This window comes from Pteropus medius, unplaced genomic scaffold, assembly GCF_902729225.1.
Source record: "Pteropus medius unplaced genomic scaffold, Ma_sr-lr_union100, whole genome shotgun sequence".
NCBI lineage: Eukaryota > Metazoa > Chordata > Mammalia > Chiroptera > Pteropodidae > Pteropus > Pteropus medius.
Window position 1 is genome coordinate 18,868,105 of NW_024351729.1, and position 19,993 is coordinate 18,888,097.

At 34.3% G+C, this 19,993-nt stretch overlaps 1 pseudogene; it reads right to left on the bottom strand.

Annotated features, from left to right (window-relative positions):
- Positions 1 to 14,999: 14,999 nt before the first annotated feature.
- On the bottom strand, positions 15,000 to 18,759 carry LOC120587737 (proteasome subunit alpha type-5-like; annotated as a pseudogene).
- Positions 18,760 to 19,993: the final 1,234 nt, after the last annotated feature.

Genomic DNA, 19,993 nt, shown 5'->3' on the forward strand with positions numbered 1-19,993 from the left:
TAATTTAACGTAAAATACAGGTCTGAGGGAATCCAAGAAGATAAGTTTTAAAATAAAGCTGTCAAGAGTGAACTGCTCTGAGATTTAGGACATCTGAGAGAACCAAAATACAAACTAGGTTCTCTCACCTGCCATGGGACATTGGGCAAGTCAGCTTCTTGGCCCTTCAGGTTCATCATTTGTAAAACGATTTGGGTAATCTAAGTCATCTTTAAGGCAGCCCCCATTCTTAATATCCAACAAGTCATAATATTAATAGAAAAGTGGGAAAACTATATTCTAAGTATCTCTCAAAAATGCTGTAAAGAATAAAGTGATAAGACTGCAAAGGCAAGGAGATTGGTATTGAAGATTGGCAATTTGGTAGTTCTCGATCACCTTAAATGCCATTTTACTAAAACTAAGTTACGGAAAATAGAAGTGGAAAGGGTAAAAAATGAAATGAAAATCTTTATATGCTGAATATAGCAATAAATATTGGCAAGTCATGTCTCACGTATGTAGAGATGAGAATAAATGTAGTCAGTGGATATTGTTTTATTTTTACAAAATTACTTCTTAAGTTTTTTTCCAGAGAGTGGTTACGTGCATAGATTGGGCAGAATACGTAATTAATTTTATATAACTATAATTGTGCATATCTAATTAAAAATTTTATTTTTTAAAAAGCTCATCTTATTCATATTTAGATAAGTTTTTATATTTTAGTGTTGACATGGGTGTTTTTTTTTATAATCCTTATACTATTGGCCTTAGAGACGCAAGGACACATGCTAAATTCTATTAAAATAATTCAGAGTCTCATCCATGCATATGATTATTATGATTGTGAGCATCCAAGGAAAATTAGTGTGTAATGTCTTAATTAAAGCTGGGCAACACAATTTTATTTACAAATTGAATTCTGTTAAATCTTTAGAGTGGGATATTTTCATTTTACTCTCCTGTAATTAATATTTAGCATAGCTCTTTGGGTAGCACATTGCATTATTAATGCACATTTTGTGAGAAATGTAATGTATGTAAATATAAGTCTCTTTGGAAGATAGCCCATAAATTTTGTGATTAGATTAAAATGCAAATTTTACCTTTTGCTTAACAATTTAAAATACTTATGAGTTGCATTTTTGCTTGTTTAGAGGTATTAGCTGCAAAAAATTGTTAAAATCAGTTTGATTTTGTTTGTATGGGGATCCATTTTCACATTTGTAAACCAGAGTTGGGAATCTTTCCCAGTGGCATTCTTAACTCATATTTATGATGTGAATATTGTATTTGCCTTAATCCTGATTTTGTTTTCTTTAGGAAAACTGTGATTCATATTAGTAGCATATTACCAAAGCTACATGGCTATTAAAGTTTGAGCCTTGGGATAGAAGAGTAAAAATTTCAAATTCTTATTATTGCTCTTGTTACAGGACATTGTTATTTTGGCTGTGGTATTCCCTCTAAGGCAGCCTTTAAGAAAAACATAATTTATCTTAGTTTAGCTATGAGAAGTCTACAGAAATCCTTTCCTCATTTTTTCAAATGAGTTTTCAAAACATCCACAAATAGAAAACTAATAGTTAAGCACAAAACTCTGTAATGTTTGGTACCACTGAATAGATGTTCTCTGCTGAGCCTTTTTTATTAACAAAAATAAATGCAGGAGAAAATAAAAACTCCCCAAACTTGACAGTAGGACAATATGAATTTTCTAGTAGTTCTGGTGGTTCTTAGATTGGGAGTGAAAAGCCCCTGAGTTTAATGAGGTGCATTCTATCGGAATGAAAAGAAAGTTGATTTCTTAACTCTAGGCAGTAACTTATTAACAGTTTTGCTTCCCATGCAAACACCATTGCTCCCATCTCTCACTTGCTCTTGCTTTTTTATTCTCACCTCCTCTAATAGAACCTGTGTCTTTCACTGATTCTATGTTCCTAGGTATAACTAGAGAAAACCAGCCTTTACTTAGCAACATCTGAATTTGTACTGCTTCCTCCTGGATGATTAGACTTAGAAATATGTGAAAATGGGACTCTTAATTTTTATTTGGCAAACATGTTCTACTTCTTAAAGTTTATCTGAAAATGATTGTTGAACAGGAGATCATGTGTTGCATAAACTAATTTTATTATTTTCGTTAAACACTTTTTAAAGACCGATACCAATAATTAGCTTTATATCATAAAAGTAATGTTTCTCATAAACTGTTATATTACACTTAAAATGTAGTATTTGAGGAGAGGGCAATTTTATTTTGTTTCAAGTCACTCATTCATGATTTTTTTCTCAAAGAATAATTTTCCAATGATTTTTGGTCCTTTTAAAATCAAAGTTTTTCTCCTTGAGTTTAAATACTTTGTATGTTTTATGTGTCACAGGAAATATGACAGACTTTTTCATATTCTGATAATACATACATTAATATTCAAAAGCTAACTCTCTAACTACTGCATAATGATCATCAGACCACTAATTTGTTTACCTTATGCATGCGAATATAAAACTTCTGTTTTGTGTGTTACTTCTAGTTTTTAAATGTGTTTGCAGTATTTTAGAATGCTGGGGTTAATTTTGGAATGTCTCAAATCAACAAGCAAAACAAAATCCATTAGAAAATTAAAACAGAATTGGAATTTCAAGAAGAAAGAAGTAATTCTCACATGATGAAACAAAGGAAGTCAGAGTTGTTTCTCCAATTATTTCTAGAAGCCTTCCCTACAAATCAAGAACTATCACATGGGTCCTATAAAGAATCTTTAATTCTGCAAACAACTATGAAAATGATTCACTGATATCATCATAGATTACTTTCAAATTGAAAGAAGACTGGAAATTATATAAAATTATTTTAAAGGAGTACATGGATTAGTCTTCATTTTGACAATTGTATCTTTAATATACTAAAATATTGCTGCTATATTAAACCAACGCTTTGACTGATATTGTTTAAGATATAGCTAAAGAATATAAGTGGAAAAGTAAGTCACTTTAAAGAAAACATTAAGGAAAATAATAAGACAGTTGGAGCTTGGCTGTGGCAGCCATTCTGAAAGAAGTATTTGACTCTCGGAGGTTCAGGAAATAGTGGTCAGTACACCCCGTTCATATCCATAGGTATTAATTGTTTGCAAGGAGACAAGATTTCTCAAAAATCTCTTGGAGCAATGGGTCGTGTCTGGGGTGGAGATTTGAACAGTAGCCAAGACAGCACTTTGAGCTGCTGTTTTCACCACCTCTCTCCTGCAAACCTGGTTGCTCCCCTTCCCCTGCCCCTACAACCCCTCTGTGTGTCTCTCATTTTTTGTTGTCTCCTCCCCAAGACTTCTTTCTTTGTCCATCCTCTTATATACATGATGAGGGATTGGTACATGTGATTATGGAGGCCGGAAAGTCCCACCAACTGCTGTCTGCAAGCTGGAAACCCAGGAAAGCGTGTTGTGTAGTTCGGTCTGAGCTTACAGTCTTGAGAAACAGGAGAGCTGATGGTTTAAGTCTCAGTCTGAGGGCAGAAGACCAACGTCCCAGCTCAAGCCTCAAGCACTCAGGAAAAAGAAGCAGATTCTCTCTTCCTGTGCCTTTTGTTCCATTTAGCCCTCGGTGGATTTAGATGATGTCCACTCACATTAGGGATAGCAATCTGTTTTAGTGAGTCTACTGATTCAAATGCTAACCCTGTCCAGGAGCACATGGATGGCCTTGAGTTAGGCACCTCACTCTTGATATACTCAGTTATGGCCAGAGTGCTGCAGGAATGCTAGAGTTACATAGAGCTGGTGAGCAGGACACATACATTTAGACAAGTTATGAGCCAAAGATGAGAGTTTGCTGTCATCTCTAGGACATTATTAATGTCACTGATGGGGAAATTGAAGCCAAAGGGTAATCATACAGCAAATGAGGATAGATCCAAGAGTCCAGTTTAGATTAGACACATCGCTAATCAAATATTATCACCATTTATCCAAAAATATTTATTATAGATCAATATCACATAAGATATTATAAAATGACTAAAAATTACTTAGACATATAATGGCTTTTCCCTTTAGGAAACTAATTTATAAAATAGGCCCCAGTTATATGGAGGGGCAGAGAAAGGACTATAGAAAGGAGTAGCTTATTAGAAAGTTATGAAGTATTCAAGATCAGTTTCTGAATCTATTGAATCACTTTGACTATTTTTGATTTTTCTTTGAGGTTTTCCTTTCCTCCTTGCAGGAGCCTGTTAATACCATGCTGTGCCTTGGTTTAGAATTCCTTCTTTCTTTTCCTGCCCAGTCCTTATCAGAATTTAAATATATTTGCTCCCAACAAAACAAATACTTCTCTCACCTCTCTCTACTCTTTTTTTTTTTACATTTTTTAAACATTTTCATTTGAAAATTAACTTTTCTTAGATTAGAATATTTTATCTTAGAATCTCTAGCACTATATTTATTTTGATTATATTGTTACTGTAGGCAGGGAGGCTGGTACTGCTAATATGTTTTAATTTTCAGGTTAATTTCAACATGTAGTTATTTGATCTAGATTTTACAATAGAATGGAAATCTTAAGTATCTGTTAAAAAGTGTCTGGAAAAATAAATTATAATACTTACATGTAGTGAAACATTACACAGTTTTGAAAAAGAAAAATGCACCCATATTGACAGATGTCTTGCAATATTGTTCAGTGGGGGAAAAAAGCACATTGCAGAAGAGAGTACACAGTTTATATACAAAATAATGTTCTTACACTGATTAGCAATAATCACGACGTCACACAAGCTATCAAAACAATAATACGCCATCATCATCAATACCACACATTACTACACACACACACTGTCACACACACACACACACTTCAGAAGAGGTCTTGAAAATTATGCAAAACTTTGTCAACAGTGATTCCTGCTAGGAAGTGCAGTAGTTACTTCATACATCCCATTATATTTTGAACATTTTCAACAAGCCTGAATTAGTACTATAAGAAAATTATTTATTACAAAACAAAAAAATAAGGAAAGAAAAGAGCAATAGAAAAATACCTCTAACTTTAAAGGAAATACTCATTCTACTTCTAGTTGTTGAAATATTGTAAAAATGAAAAAAGGTCACATGTGTTATAGTGCATTCTATATACGACAGCAGCTTTAATACTTAACAATTGCAAATGTTATTTTTAAATGGAGATATATTTTCAAATTATTTTATTATCTTGGCCCTTTTTTTTATGTTTCTAAAGTTGTTCATATTAATTAATTGAGAAGTATGTATTGCTTGTCTTTACCCTTGGGAAGTGTTATAAATTTTAAACAAATTTAATTTACTATATGTATTTTTGTTGAATAGGGAACTTAATCAAATAATAATAATAATAATAATAATAATAAATCTGTATCAGTCATAGCGACATGCTGTTATAACTTTATAGTTATAATATTATATAGTTTGAAATTTCATTCAATTCTCTGAGACAACATACTTGATCCTTTTGTGACTGGGTTTTGGAACAAATAAGATAATTATTCTTTTAAGAAGTTGTAATCTAAAATCACCCAGGTCTCAAATCCTGCTGCTCATAGCCTTTATCTATATACCTTCAGAATGACAGTCTCTTGTTTTATGCTGAAAACTCCCCCTTGTTTAAGTCTGCAAGTCCTTTCCTTGTCTCACCTCTGCCCATTATCAGTTCCTCTTGCTTTTCTCTCTTTGCCTCCAGCTACAGAAAAGCTCACTTGAGGGCAGAGCCCGGTCACTTCCCAGAGTGCTCTGGGAGAATACTGCTTCTACCTAAGTTGCTGTCTTGTGGGTTCCCAAAGCTATAAAACAGAAAGGTTAAAAATGGACATTTCTCACCAGAACCCTGCTGTTTGTAACACAGAAACGCGTGGGGACACCCTACGCTTCAGCTTTTCAACCCAGATCCCATCAGGACATTGCTTGGGCCACAGATCCTTTCTCTACAGCCGCCTCCTGGTAGGACTTGGAAGAGGTTTAGGTGGAGGCTGCACTGGGGAATGTACACCTTTCTGTCTGCTCATAATCCTTTTCTTGCTTCCTGCCTCCCTGCTCACAGGCATGCACCAAACATTCTCCTTGGTCCTCCTTAATGGAGGACTCATTCCCTGAATGCAAAGCAGCTTTTAAAAATGGAGAGCTGGGGGGTCCCTCAGTTTCTAACATAGAGCTAAATGTCAATTTAAGCTTAGCCTGAAGTTCTGTGACGTGAAACAGATTTATCAGTTTGCTTAACATTATCTATATACTATAATTATTGAAAACTGCTTTTACTGGAAACTAGATTAAACATTTTTTACTTACAATTTTGTTTGTTTTTCTTCTTTCTCTCAGAATTTGAGTTGCTAGTCCAAGAACTAGATAATAATTGAAAATTTCTATTCTTGTTTAGTCTTGCAAATCTGGTGCTCCAGAAAGTAGATCCAGCCAAATAAATAGTACACTTTGATTTTAAATTGTACTGCTGGTTCTGATGCTAAGAATAATTGTAATTTTGCTTTAACTTTTGTTTTTCACGCCAGACAGCATTGAAACTATAAATACAGTTAAAAAAAAAATCTATGGATAAACTATTTTCTCACTTTCTAAATCTTTTGTCTCAACTATATTTCACAATTCACCATTGCTCCAATAATGTGTATATGTTTGCCATTTTATCTGTGATAAGAATATTGGTAAAATTACCTTGGGCAGGAAGTATCCATTAATTTTAAGGCTGCGTGATGATACTTAAGACTAAAAAATTTAAATGAATATGATAAGGATATTATTTTAGAGAAATAGAGTCTTTTTAATTTTTTGTTTGTTTGTTTTTCAACAAATAGGTGAGATACTAAAGATAAGACACCTGGAATGTGGAGTCTAGATGTTAGGGCCCTAGAAAGCACTTACATGTAAAAAGGATGTAGAGCCAGAGGGAAGATAGAGTACTCAGGGAGATCACTTCATAAACTATAAATGTCTAACCAATGTACTGTATACTTGAAACTAGCAACAACAACAAAAAAAGGTTTTTAGTCACCTCCTATTCACCCTGTTGGGGAGAAGGATTTTCACTAGGCTTGTGGAGATGGCCAAATACACGACACACGCAGAACACTAGACAGGTGAGATCTACAGCAGATGATCATGTGAACGTAGAGCCTAGGGAAGGAGGACACAGCACATCACTCCGAGCCGCACGGGGAACAAAGTGGACAAGAAGGGGCAGGGGAAAGGGGCTTTGTATTATTAATAGAGGAAGGTGACCCTTGACTCCCAGGGGCAGAAGTGGTTGGCTTCTTTCAGTAATTCCAATATTAGCAGTGAATCCAAACCTGTGACTCAGGGATAAGCAGAAACTGCTCCTAGTCCCTTTGATAAGGAGACCTGTTAGGCCAGCGGAGCTTGGAATTGGGCCAATCGAAGCCTTCTTTTATCCAGTGGGATCACATCAGATGTCAAGGCAGCACATGATATCAAGCCTGAGTTTCAAGCCTTTCAACACAAAATGACTTCCATGTTTGTTTATGAGGAACAAATATCTTCTCTGATAGTTAAAAAAAAAAAAAAAATGATGTTTAATTATAAAAGTCAAAACAGAGACTGTTGTGGGAATCCAAGGCCCAGAATTATGGAAAAACATCAGGAACAAAACCCGTGGTCTGTGTGTCCTTGAAGGATGGTCTCTCCTTCCCCCTTTCATGGATGATTGATTCAACTATGTGTTTCTGATCCTTTTTCTGCATATTAACTCTTCTGCTATGAATAATTTTGGATGCTTCTCATAAGAGTCACTGTCCTTAGCCTTAGAAGTACTTGGCTTTCTAGCTCTATTGTCTGCTAACAACTGGCAACCTCTTTCTATGCTTCTAGGTTCAAATTCTTAAGAAAATATCTGATTATCTTAGACTATTGCATTCTCTCAAAGGTGTTAACACCAATCCAAGTTATTTGCTATGGCAAACTTATGAATGAGTTACTTCTGTGAAAGACATCCACTCTTACTATGCTTAACCTTAGCTGATGTAGATGTGGGGATATATGACAAACCATGGCTAAATAAAAGAGCAGATACTGAGAGAATAGATTTACTCAGCAAGAAAAGATACTGGAAGACCTTCTGAAACATAGCAAAATACGTCATAGGATCAAATCAGTTCTGCTTTGCAGTTTTCTCTCAGAAATTAAAACTATAATTTCTCAGCCACTGAGTCAAATTAGTGAATCAGCCTGTCTTTTCATTCTTTTTCCTGCCATTCCCTCACCTTCTCTAATTTTGATGCACTAAATAAGTCATTTTGTTTCTTAATGTTTTTCTCTTTCTTTGAAATATACAGCCATTACTTTGATCCTTCCTTTTCATCTTGGGTCTGTTAAAGCTCTGCTCTGACATCTCCAGATCCTCTTCTGTGTCAGCCCGTACTATACCCAGCCCAACTGATTCTAATGCAGTACCAATTTCAGTAGCTTGCCTTATACAGCTCTCTATCCCTCTAGAATTGTCCTCAAAGCAATACCTTGAATTGATTTTTGTGTTTTTATGTATCTGCCCTACTTCTTGACAAAAGGGGAACTGTAGGGAATTTTATGTTTACATAAAAGACTGGAATTACTGGATAGGAGATCGAGATTAAAAAAATAATAATGATAATGCTCAGTACTTTTATATGTTTTATTTGTCTCTTTCCCAAACCAGATTATAACCTCCTAGAAGACATGAATTAAGTTTCATAGTTTTTTTAACCCCAGTATCCATTTAATAACATATACTTTTGATGGTAATATTGTTAATTTCATGAAAGGAATCTTAGTGAGCTATTTGTATTGGCTATTTGATTTGGTTGCTTACAAGAAATTAAGTATGGCTATTATGTTTTATCCAGTGAGATCACAGAGTAGAAAAATGGACTGGCTTTAGTATGACATATCAACAACTTAAAGTCACAAATTTAATGGTGAATCTTAACAATAAATTTATGATCTTTTCAGTGATATTACAGAAAAACTCCCTCGTTGATAAAGGATGGGCACAACTTTTTATTATAATGGAAACATAACTTCTCATCTTTAAAAAAAAAAAATGTTTGACTCGTAGAATTAAAACAACGAAGTATTTCCTAGGCAGAAAATCACCTAATAAGATCCGATATAAAATATGTTTGATTTAAATAAGTAATCGCTATTTTAAATGCAAAGTATGCATTGAAAGATACATATATACCATTAACTATTTAATTTAATGAAATCAATGAATTTTTTTCTGAATATTTTCTATTTTACTTTGAAATATATTTTATTCTTGTATCATTCTTATTTTTAATTCATAGGGAAAGGCTATATATGTGGAAATAAAATCTTCTGAGATGTAGAATCTACTGTATTTTAGCTTTTTTATGCCATGTTACAGATCCTATATACATGTATACATGATTTGGTAGATATTCAGCAATGATACATTTTGAGAAACTAGTACTATGAACAGCTTTGAAAAAGTTTTCATTTAAAATTTTTCTTAAAATTTGAACGAAAGATTCTTAAATATTTCACTTCTCTTCTAAGTCTATAAGGATTAACATTTAGCTTATAGAAATTTCAGACTATTTTAATTTCAAATCTAGGAAGGGATCCTGTGGTGTTTTAACCATGTAGTCTTTCTTCAATTTTATGGATTCATAAGTGCATAAAAAAAATTCATCCTGACTCTAGACTGACAACATTGGATTGACAGCTGATAAAAGTTGTCAGAATTGCCTATCATATTGAAATTAAGGAGGACAAGAAAGCTTGTAAAAGCTTCAATTTAGCCCGTCAATATTGGCATTTCATTAAAGATTAAATAAAGCAAATATTCTTGTTAATAAAGCTCAAAATATTGGTCAGTCGGTCAGTTCTGTCACTAAAATGTGTGATTTACTTGTATGTTATGTTGTATGTGTGCATATTCATGGTAAAGAAATGAGATGTTGCATCTTCTTTTTAGTTTACACTAAAGGCCTGCAAAGGAATGTAGAAGATTTTTAATTAAAATTGGATCAGAACATACACACAGCCAAGACTAATTTTTATATTTACCCAAATCTGAAAAATAGGGAACAATATCTCTTTTCTTTGAAGACTTTTCCAGAATTGATTATATACTGAACTTTCATACTGATTCATATATTAGGAAAAAATTAATTTCATTTAAAAAGTGAAAATAGATCCCTTCATGTGTCTAGGTTAGTACAATATAAGACATTGAATAACTTGTTAAAGTTCTATTTAAGAGTGGCTCTTCTTGTATAGCAATAATAAAACAGCATATGTGTATATACATATAAACATCTATGTTACTTGAAGTGATTGAGGCAACTTATTTAATTAAAAATAAGCTTGCTCATTATGTAACAAATATTTATTGATTATGTACTATGTTCTCTGTATTCTGCAAGGCAATGAGAATAAATGGTAAGCAAAACAGACACATTGCTTATACTCAAGGTGTTAACAGTTTATTGGGGAATACATATACCTAAATAGTTCTACCATGCAAAACTGCAGATCTAACAAGAGCTATGAAGAAGAGGTTTCCAAAATTATGAGAGTCTGATAGGGAATCTGACATAATGAAGCAGATCAAGTTATGAAGAGGTGACAGTTGAGTTTAGATCTGAAAGATTGATAGGAGTCATCAGAGCAAAGAGTCAGAGAAGGCGTCTGTCCAGGGAGAAAAGGTGCATAAAGGCTCATTAGTAAGACGGAATTCAGCAATTACAGGGACTTTTGTGGGTCAGATTGTGTTACTCCAGGAAGGTCTGCTGAAGTCTAAACCCCAGCACTTAAGGACCTGGCCTTATTTGGAAACACAGTTTCTGCAGATTTAACAAAGTTAAAACGAGGTTATTTCAGTAGGACTTAACTAAATATGACTGCCGTGCTTTAAAAAGGGGAAATTTGTACACAGCCATTCACAGATGAAAGACTGTGGGTTGAGACACAGGGAAAAGATCACCATCTTAAACCAAGGAATACCTGAGGCTACCAGAAGCTTGGAGAGAAGTCTGGTCTAGAAGAGATCATTTTTCTGGCACCTCAGGAGGAGCATGACCCTGCCAACACCTTGATTTTGGACTTTTGGCCTTCAGAACTGAGACAATAAATTTCTGTTGTTCTAAGCCACCCAGTTTGTGGCACGTTGTTACAGTGGCCCTAGGAAACTAATACAGGGACCAAAAGCAGTTCGTTGTCAAAGAAAAGGGAAAATAGCACAAGTTGATCTGAAGAGAAGATGGAACAATAGGTAGGAGCCAGATCACGGAGAGTCTTGAAAGACATTTTAAATGTTATATTATTATTCTCAGCAAAGGATTCAAGCAGTCCAAAAATGAGATTATCGTAGCTTAGAAAGAGTGGTGATTATGCTTATGAAGAGAAGTCAATGGGATCAAAGAAGTGAATTGAAAATGAGAACTCCAAAAGAGCAAGTGATATAGCACTTCACATATAAGTAATTTATGGGAATAGACTTCCATTTCTCTTCTCTCAACTTTTCTGTTATTATTCTCATTATTTTACATTTGTTAAAAACTCACAAGTCAATTACCTTTGAATTCTATCTAAATATTAAATTCTGAATTGGTATTGATCAATATGTTTTTTTCTTCATTATGGTTTGGATTTTCTTGCTTCTTTGCATATCTAGAAATAATTAAATTATATGCCAGGCATTCTTATTTTTACCTTTTGGGTCTTTAGATACTTTTGTTATCCTATAAATATTCTTTACCATTATTCTGGAAAATAGTTTGGTTACTTAAATACAGTTTGATTCTTTTTGGTCTTGCTTTAAACATTTAAACTTTTTAAAAAAACAAACAGTATTTAGTTCTGGGCTTTTTTTTGTTCCACAACCAAGACAGGATCTTTCTGTATACACTCTACCCAATATACCCATGAATTATGAGGTTGCCTCATCTGAAAAACACTCACTGTTCCCAGCCCTGTATGAGCTCTGTATATTGTTTCGTCTACTCCTTTTCAGGTCGTTATTTATTTTCATGGCCTTAGGTCATTTCCTCACGAATATTTACTGATCAGTACCCAGCTGCATACGTAAGTTGGCACGTGTGCAGATCTCTGGCGTGTCCTCTCTGTTGCTTTCTCATTTTCAGTACCTGCCCTACAGAGACCAGCCACCTTAGCCTCTTTAGGTTCCTGGCTCTGTCTACTCTCAGAAACATTGTTTATGTTTTCTTTACATAACTCGTTTTGTCCTTTAAACCTCTTTCAATCTGGCTTTCACTCCCTCTAAAATTCTCGTCAAGTCACCAATGACCATTATTTTACTGAATCTAGTAGTTGGCTTTTGGTCTCAGTGATCTGGCCCCCATAGTGTTTGACCTCATCTTTTACTAATTTCCTTCTCTCTCAACTACACTTATTTTGAATTCCTCAAACATAGTATGTATGGTTTTACATTAGAGCATTTACATTCCCTTAGCTTGAAATGGTTTCTCTTCAGATATCTGCCTGCACGATTCACTCCCTTTTTTCAAGACATACTTCTCAATAGGCCTGATTACCTGCTTAAAATTGCAACAACTTTTTTTTTTTTTATACCCAGTCTCTAAAGATGACCCTCAATGAACCTCGTGTAGCCCTTACCCTTCAAATCTGAGCTGGCCTGTGACTTGTTTAAAACCAATAGAAAGAATCAGATGTGACAAATCTAGAACTTCTGAGGCTAAGTCAGAGGAACCTTTGTACCTTCTTTCTTGGTTTTTGAAATACTAGCTTTCAGGATTGTCACTGACAGTATACTTTTTCTTAGAACACAGCCTCCATGCTGTGATAGCAGTCACATGGAGAGGCCACCTGTAGGCCCTTTGGTCAGTAACTGCAGCTGAGTTTCAACTGCTGACCATGTGAGCGAGCCCAGGCAAAAACCTTGGCTAATATCTTTCTGCAAGCACATGAGAAACTCAAGTTAGAACTAACTAGCTGAGCCCACAGTTAAAGTACGGTACTATAGAAGGCAATAGTAAATGGTTTTAAGCCACTAAGTTTTGGAGTAATTTATAATCAAGGATGACTAGAAATCCGCTTTGCCTTATTTAATTTAAAATCCTCTGCTCTACTTTTTCTATTTTCCCTGAGCTTTTACTATTCTTTAATATAATATATGATTTACTAATTTATTATTTTTAGTATGTATTTTTTGTCTGGTTGTTTCTACCAGATCAAAAACTCTAAGAAGGTGGCAATCATTGTCTGTTTTCTTCCATGATATATCTCAATTGTCTAGAACAGTATGCCAGATACACCATAGGGATTCAATAAATATTTGTAGAAAGAATGAATGGATGAGGCAGTAGGCTATCATAAAATGTTAAACAGAAGAAATTTTAGAGAATACCACAAATTCATCTTAAATATAGCACATTCCTGAAACCAAATGCTACATTAAGACATCGACAAATATTATAGAGCGTCTTCTAAATTATAAATAGTGAACTGAAAGGTAACTGTTAAGAGAAATAAAAACTACTCGAAGTCACTTTCAAATATTCGATAATTTAAGACTTTTGGTAGTAATTTTATATTAACGTAATATTTTATAAAGTCATAATGAACAAAAGACAAAATTTTAAATTCAAAAATAACAAAATTTAAGATGAAGAGCATATAGCTATTAATTTTCAATAGAAGGATTTCAAGCAGTACCTTTTTGAGTGATTCAAGAGTTACATAATTGCAGTTATACATGTTTATTAATATCAGTTTGTCATTATTTAATAGAATGTCTGCCAGAGATTGATTTGGATTTGTGCACAAAATACATAAAGTATATTTTTTAAAAAGAAGATGGAGATACTGGTTTATTGTGTTTAGTGTCCAAATGCAGCTCAAATTGCTTTTTGTGAGAGTAATGTCTTACTATTTCTTTAAATATATTTTATCTTGGAAATTATATTTTAGTTCTTAGTTAAGTAAGTGATATGAAGAATGGCTATGAATTTTTAAGGAAAAATACTTTTTAATAATGCTCACGGAAGACCTTTTTAGAATGACATCTGAATTTTAAAACATTCAAATAGGTTTATTTTTGAGTATATAACTAGAATTTTGATATTGTTGTAAAAAGGATCATCAATGTTTGACTTATAATTTATATGCCAACATACATTTTTAAGCAAACTATAACAAAGCATGCTTCTGTAAGCATAGAATTTATGTGACTTTTATATTAATCCTCTGATTCCTTCTAAACTTGAACATCTGACCAGATCTGATTGGGCTGTTTATTAATTCTCACACTCAATGAATTCAGTAGTTGGACACATGCAACTTAAAGCAACGAGGCATACGTTTTGAAGGTGCTTAGAATCATCAGTACAGACAGACATTACAAAACCCACATACAAAATTAATGTGTCATAACATGAGTGACGGGCACAGGCTGTCATTTAACCTGAATTTGGAGCAAAACCAAAATTAAGACCAGATTCTAATTCAGCACACTGAACCTCAAATTTTATTTGTTTGCTTTGTAGGCAGAATCATTTCTCACTTGTTTACCTTTTCATCATATAACTTGTATGTTAAAGGAAACAAAATTAAAAACAATGGCATTAAACAAAAATACATAATGTAGTTTCTAAATAATTTACAGTTTTTTTAAAGTGATGATAGCAGATTCTAAATGAATATTACCCTTATCCTATATTCATTTTCTTATGTCATGATAACTAAGTACTAAGTCAAGTTAATAAGGTGCCAAAGTGCCCCTGTGGAAATAAAACTTTACATGAAGAGTGACTTGAGATTATTTAGTCCTTGGTGGTAGAACATTTCTTTAATATGAAGATGAATCATTGCTTTTTCAGTCTTTTAAAAAAATTTTATTTCAGAACCGCCTTTAAATACAGACATCATTAACAAATGCACATATACTGAAGATTTTCCAAGGAATAAGAGCTGGAAATAAGTTAAGAGCAATTAGGAGAACTGAAATTGTCCCAGAGAAGCTATGAGGATCATGCTTCCTTAAATGTCCTTGATAACCAATCCGACCTCTTCCTTAGTGAACATGTGGAAATTCTGGCCAGGCTGCATGGTGGCTAGCTCTGTTAGTTGTATTCAGCTTCTCTTCCATTACTTGTTTGAGGATGATGAGCAAAGACTTGACGGCTTCTTTCAGTGTCATGGACTTGTAGTAAACTTTTTGCAAGGAGCTCTGGGCATCTTCTGAAGCAGAGCCAATTGTTCAAGCATAACATTGTACCAAGGTCCCAGACTAGTTCATTTGAAGGAGCTGGGCTTTTTCTCATCAGCTCCTCCAAATAACAGTGCTACTCCAAATAGACAAGACATGGCACCCAGATCTGCATCTTCTTCTCCAAACTGTAGAGCCAGATTGGACACAGCCTGGATTACACCTTCCACTGTCATTGTCTCATTGTAGGTGGACCAGTGATTCTGTGTCTCCACTCTGGCTTTATCAATTAAAATCTTAGCATCAGCAGTAGGCTCACTCATGGCATAATCTATCTGAGCATCAGTCTTTACAATTCTCTCAGTGCTGCCTGGCTCCATGAGTGGGGAGATAATTCTCTTCCCCATAGCTGAGCACACACCCTCCAGTATCTGGATTCCAGTAACTGTAGAACCAAGCTTGATAGCCTCAATTGCACATTCCACTTGAAATCATCTTCCTTCAGGAGAACAAGTATTCATACCCCTGCCATACTCAGGGTGAGGAATATGACAAGTGCTTTTTCAGCTTTGATTCAGGGAAGCCAAAGTCAAATGTTATGGGCCTAGAACATGGTGAAATGGAGTGAAGTGGTGATAGCGGGGACTAAAGTTTATAAGCCCTAAGTGAGACAGCTACTAATTGCATCTGCCAGAAAGTTGCAGTGCTAGAATGTGGGCCCAGGATGCTAGGCATTTTGTTCATGCAGGAAGCCAGAAATATGGATTTGTCATGTCAAATCTCTTAAGTAATAAATATTGAAATTTATTTTATTCTTTTGTGCTCAGTGAAAGGCAAAAAAAAAAAAAAAGAAAGAAAACGCACACAGATATTTATAGATTGAATTTGATTCAAAGTTTACCGGTTTGAGATCAACCTTCTCCTGTAACTTGTTAATACGTGACCATTAGGAGGACCTCTCCTAAATTTCCTCACTTTTCTCACCAACCAACTTATCTACACTAACAAGGTAGCATAGTAAAATAATAATAATATACTAATATAGTAATAATAATAAAATAAAAATAAGTAAGAGCTGTATTTCTATATAGGGTGAATACCTTTAACCATACTCATTAAACTATCAAAGTATGAATGTTTCATTCATTCATTTCTATCTATTTGTCATTTACTTTGTGCCATGCACTATTTTAGGCTTTTTGAGCCACAGCAGTAAATGGCACATGTTAGGACCCTATTCTCAGAGAGCTTATATTCTGTTGGAGGAGATGATCAGTTAGGAAAATATAATTAGTTTCATCTAGTAATAAATGCTTTGAAGAGTAATAAGATAAGGCGATATATAAGATAGTGGGTCCCTGGGTGGGTGCTTTTATATCAGGTGGGCAGGGAGGCTTCCCTGAGGAAATTACATTAGATCAGAGATTTGAATGACAAGAAGGAGTCAGCCATGAGAAGACATGAAGGAGGAACATACGAATTCCTAGAGAAGAACAAACACATCAGTCCTAATTTGGGAAATGACTTGGTGTGTTTCAGGAATAGACGTGAGTGTGATGCCACAGAAGCCAAGAATAGAAAGTAGTTCAAGAAGAAGCAAATGGCCAACTTTTAGCTGAGAAGTCTATTAAAATAGTGAAATAACTATTGAAGTTAATATGGGAGGGGCTCATTTGTTATAAGAACTATCTCAGTTGAATAGCAGTCATCTGAGGAGAGAATAGGAGGTAAAGGAGAAGAGACAGAGGCAGCTGACAACTTTTCCAATAAGTTTATTGTGAAAAGGAGCTAAGACGAGGAATGATAGCTGCAAAGCACAGTGGATTAAAGAAGGTTTTATAAAGTAGAAAGATTCTAGAATATGGTGCTAAGATTGACTCAGGAGAAAGACTGATGATTCAAGAGGCACGTTCATTAAAAGATGAGCAGTGGTGGGAGTTAGAGCACAAATGGAGAAGTTATGAACAGGGACATTACATTTATTTTTTAAAAAAGGCAGGTGTGTGAATAGAAGTTCAATTTCTTGTACATGGGTAAATTTCGTAATGAAAGAGAAAATTTTAAATTGAATCTCTTTTATCAAGGTTATCATTTGAGAGGGAAGAATGAGTGGTAAGGAAGTGTGGCTGGACAAAAGAGAAGGCATGAAATACTCACTTTGGGTAGTGTCAGTAAATATACAATGTAGTGGGGGTTGCAGAGCAGTGGAGAATACCATGCCATTTATGGGCATGTATTTAGAGTGAGAGAAGACAGCATTATTGTACATTATGAAATTTGCCCTATGTGGTAGGATGAATAATGGTCCCCAAAGATATCTAGGTTCTAATTTCTGGAATCTGTGAATGGTTCTTGAGATAGGTTATTTTGGATTATCTGTATCTGTTCTAAATGTAATCACAAGTGCCCTTATAAGAAGAAGAAGGATGAAGGGTATTTGATTAGAGAAAAAGAAGGTAATATGACAAGAATAAATTTCTCTTGTTTTAAACCACTAAGTTTTTGGTAATTTGTTATGTAGCAGTAGGAAACGAATAAACTCCATTAATTAATTAATTTCATTTGTATCTTTAACCTCTCCCTTTTTTTTAGGCTATTTCCTATAAACATGTTTACATGATTTAAGAGTCTTAAAAAAAAAAAAAAGAACATTAAACAAAAACAAAATTTTTTATATTTAGCTCTAGCTACCATCCCCTTAATAGTCCTTTTTATTAAATATATAGTTCTTTTTATTAAAAGTTAAAGGTTTTAATTTTTATCTTCTCCTCACCTCTCATCTATTCTTTAATCCACTGTCAACTGTCTTTAACCGTTTTCTCTGTTCTCAGTATTCAGAAATGGGCTTTCATTCTTCACTCCAGTGTACTCTGTTAACTTCTACTTTTCTCAGCCTCTTTGTTAATCAATTGATTTTTCTCATTCTGGTCATTTTCTCTCCTCTTCTGTCACACCACCTTTTTCCCCCCTAGTTATTCTGTCTCTTCTATGTTAATTCATCTTTAGTCTCCTTCATGGGCTTCTCTTTTTCAATTTTTTTTTTCCTTAGTGTTCTTAACATAGCTCTATTTTGTTTTTTTCTCATTCTATACTCGGTTCTTGAGTAATCATATCTATTTCCAGAACTTTGATTACCATCTATGTACTGATCACTCCAAATTTTCTATCTGACACTCAGAGTACTCATCTGGCCAAATACACTCTGTTCCTCTATACCTTACTGTCACAATGAGATGTCCTAGTTGGAATGACAGCTCCTATTGTCTTGCTCTACAGCACATCCATACTACACTGCAGTGATTGAGTACATTGGATCTAGAGTCACTGAACTGTATTTGAGTCTGATTTTGTTCCCTTCTTTCCTGAAATAGCTTGAACAAGTGATTTCTCATCTTAATTTGTGAAATAGTAAAACTCCTTTAAACTATGATTATTAAATGAGAAAATGCGCATCAAGTACAAGGCATAATACCTATCACAGTATGTGATTAATACATGTCGACAATTGTTATTGCTGCTAGTTTTCTTCTTTTCCTTTCTAAGTACTGTATCTGCTGGTAATTCTACCACGGCAGTCCTATTTCCTACCATTGCTGCTGTAATAGCTTCTAATCTCTTCCACAGTTTATGGTATTCCCAGTCAATCCTTGCCACCCCCACTCCTCTTTGCATTTTTCTTCATCACGTTTCCTGTCACTCCTTCATTCTCCTTTCTATTTTGTTTGAGTCTCTTTGTCACTCCCACACTCTTATTTTTCCGTTCTCTTTGTCTTTTCCTTTTTTTTTTTTTCTCCAATGAACTTAGAAGTCTCAATAGTCCAGACCACTCTGTAAGATATCTTCCTCATTGCCAGGTTCTATTTCTTCATTTTCACAGTTGCTGTTTATTTTATTATTATTTATAGTAAAGATGGGAAGAGAATGATTAATAACAGCCCTATAGGCCTCTTTTAACTGACAGCTCTGGAAAAGAGGTTTCCTTGAAATATGTTAGTGACAAATCATTTGGCAAACATTAATGGTATGTGCTACTGGGACAGTCATTATCCATGGACTGCTATAGCAGGATGTCTAAGGTGCTTATGTTAAACAAACCTGGAATCTATGAGCTTATGTGGCATGGCCCGCTGAAAACATCATGTCATATTCCTAGTATAAAATAGGATATTTCCAGGTGAAAATAGCTCCCAATTATGTAAACCATGTATCCATACATTTATCTCTTGGAGGCTTTATTGTTAATCTGAGTCAGTGTGTCCTGACTGATAAGGAAGGCCTGGGAGATTGTGTTAGTCATTCTGGATATTTCCCTGCTTTGTCTGTGTCATCGGATTACACATATCTTTGAAATCATTAGTAAAGCTTGATATTGGGTAAGGTTTATGACTTGTTGGAGTCTGATTTGACAACTAAAACCTTTGCATTTCTTCAGTAGATATGGTGGCATTCCAGATGACTTCTGTTGCTAGAAATCTCTCTGATTATCTGAGTCAATACTGGGCTATGATTCCAACACAATTATCTGTAGTAATTCCAGTTCCCATGGAGGCAATACATTATCGTATGTAACTTAGTAAAGAAACATGAAATAATACATCATCAATATCTATGTCTTTGAGTCTGCATAATGCCATAGGAACAAATATCAATCTGACCAATGATTTGCTATTATAGAGTTCACTAGAATTTTCAAGTGTTAAAAATTAAATTATTTATTCATTTAGTCTCTAACTATTTAAGAAATCATTCCTATAGAAATAAATACATTTCTTCACTGAATTAAAAATGAACCAAATTTACAAGTAAGGAATAATGTTAGTTTACT